Source organism: Drosophila elegans, unplaced genomic scaffold, assembly GCF_018152505.1.
Source record: "Drosophila elegans isolate 14027-0461.03 unplaced genomic scaffold, ASM1815250v1 contig_119, whole genome shotgun sequence".
In the NCBI taxonomy this organism is placed as follows: Eukaryota; Metazoa; Arthropoda; class Insecta; order Diptera; family Drosophilidae; genus Drosophila; species Drosophila elegans.
In genome coordinates this window covers 434,352-437,278 of record NW_024545483.1, presented here as the reverse complement: position 1 = coordinate 437,278, position 2,927 = coordinate 434,352, and positions in this window count along the sequence as shown.

Sequence of the window (2,927 nt, the reverse complement as noted above, 5' to 3'; positions counted from 1 at the left end):
CAACAACAAAACAAGTGCACTCGCACACTTCGGCAGCAGTACCACTACCACCATGGTAATTTTATTCGGCACTTCGAACGAATCGCTCGCGAAGCTAAATGTTCTAAACTTGGTTTCTCTCTTGCTCTCTCTTTTTCATTCACTTGCACTCTCTTTTTGTGAACGCTTTTCTCTCGACATATTTATACCCTTAATTAGGGTAGGGTCGTATGATTTTGACCAGAAGCTTTTCCCTCCATCCTTAAAGAGCGTGTTCAAATGTCTTTCTCAATAACTTAAGTCGTCTATTTGTTTATCCCTTTCTATACAGTTTTAAAGCTTTAAGGTTGAAAAATTTAGATTCACCTTAAAAATTAAATTCACTTTAAATGAAAATAGTTCTAATATGAAAATAGAATATGTTAATCTGCATAATTTATGATTTTTTACGCATTTAATTATACAAAATAAACGACCAATGTAAATATTAATTTTACCTTCCATAATCTAGTCAACATTTCTTAGCTTGATAACATCCCGTATGTTTCGGATAATTATAAGAAATTGGAAATTCAACCAGAATGGGCCAAAATGGCCTTTGGCAAACACCAATAATGATCATGTTATTTTGTTATTTTATAACAAACTATAAGATAAAGCGATACACATATTTTCGGTTTTTATGCGTGCAATTGATGGTGGCTGAACTTGAATTGTAGCAACTAACGTCGAGCTCTGGCATCTTCATTAGGAATCCAATCCCTTAACGAAAGTTAACGAACGTTTTATTTCTAGTAAAATAAACTATTTATGACCGAAATCGTCTGAGAAGTACTGAGGTAAAAAATTAAATTGGCATAAAAACTGGTAAAAAAAATGGGAACATATAAACCTTTTTGATTGTAATAATAATGTTGCTCGTGACGCCGAGTGCAGGAGTGTGTGGAAGTGTGTAGTTAAATCAAGTCTAAAAGGGCTTGCGCGCTGAGTGCATGTCCTTCCGTCGAACACTTTTAGTACAGGTCCCCTCACCGCGCACTGCGCTAGCCAGCTTACAGTCTCTCTTCGGTCCTCGGCCCCATATCCAACCCCTCGTATCTGAAAACTAGGACAAGAAACGAAAGTGCATAAGCGCTTAACATTTGCGTACACAGATTATGTATTTTATAGCCTAGTTACACACACGAAAGTTACCTATCGATATCGGACTAGACGCAATGACGCAGAACTGCCTTTTACACTTGGTACATATACATATACGAGAATATGCGTCTGCCTGAGAAAAAAAGCCGTTATTTGTTTTGATATGTAAATGAAAACTAACAAAATCTGGGAACGCAACAATAAAGCTAACAAAAATGACGATTTATAGCAATGAAAACCTTGGCAATGATGAATTTCATTATTTAATGGGGTATTCTGGTCTAAAAGCCTGAATTTTAAGCATTTTTTAAGTAAAGCCTAGTACTCAGATCGACGAACAGGTTCGCCAGCGAAAAAACTTTATTTTTTCAAGTAAGACCAAAGTTTTCTGTGGCTTATCATAAAAACATAAGCCTAGTACTCAGATCGATGAACAAGCGAAAAATCTTTATTCTTTCTAGTGAGACCAAAGTTTCTGAATATACTATCAGATTCACCCACATTCATTCGTGTGCTTTGGTCATACTGTCAATCAGCTGTGTTTGTTAGCAAACAAATTATTGAGAAACCACAATCAAAGATGTTGAATATAAACGACGCCAGAGGTTAATTTGGTATTGGAATGGTGGCAGATACGCGGCTTTTTCGTGTTTTTGTCGTTTTTCGCTTGCAAGTTCAAATCCAACAACGCTAGGGCCTGACAAACATTCATCGAAAGTTCATCACAGACGTCTGGCAACACTCTGCACTTTTTTAGTATTCCATCGATCTGAGTACCGACGTGCAAAAAGGCACTGACGAAAAGTGTTTGCCGGTTATTTGCCTCTCGCTCTCTCCAATAGGCGGCCAACGGTTATCGTCGCTCTGAGTACTAGGCCTTGCCGGGGTCTGGCGTACGTTCACCCAAAGAAATCTGGCGACGCTTTGCAATTTTCTGGTAATTTTTCGGTCTATTTGAGCACCGGGGTGAAAAATGGCGAAAAGTGTACGCTCATAGCTGGCATACGGATTTCGTCGATCTGAGTACTAGGCTTTAATAATACGGGTATGACTTTACATTGATCGCCCCATTCATTGACGAATTAATTGAAGCTCAAAGACAGAGACAACTATATGGATACGGCTTGAGATTTTTTTGGTTGTTATAATAACGGTCACCCTGTCTTTTTAACGTTAAATTCAAACTTTATGGTTTTGTTTATTATATTGTGTTTATCCCGCTTATTTTAACTTTTAAAGGTTTTCAGTTGTAACCTTTTAATGGTAAAAAATATTTCGTATACATTTATCTCGAATCGCTTTTTTATTTCGCTTTTTCGCCAACTCCAAAAAATAACCATAATTGTACTTTTTAAATACAATTTTGCTCATTGATGTATCGGTCCGCTGGTATTTCATCGAATGGTATTTTTATACCAAAATCCGGTTCATATTTCTAACTATCGGGTATCGGTTCTGACAAGTTTCCTCATTCATTGCTCATTGGAATCGTCATAGGTTGTCTTGCTTGCACTTACGTAAAATCGTATGGCTAAAACAAAAAATGAGCAATGAATGAGGCGATCAATGTAATGTCATACCCGTATTATTAAAGCCTAGTAGTGCCATTAACAAAACCAGGTTGATAGGGTAATATTATTTATTTATTTATTCATTTATTCGCCAATGGATATATCCTTATCTGGCTATCAGCTAATAGCCTGATTCCATTGCCGCATTAGTGGACTTTTTAAATGTGCCTGATTCCATTGGCGCATTAGCATTTAGCAAATGCTACTCCGACATCTGATTGGCACTAACAGCTG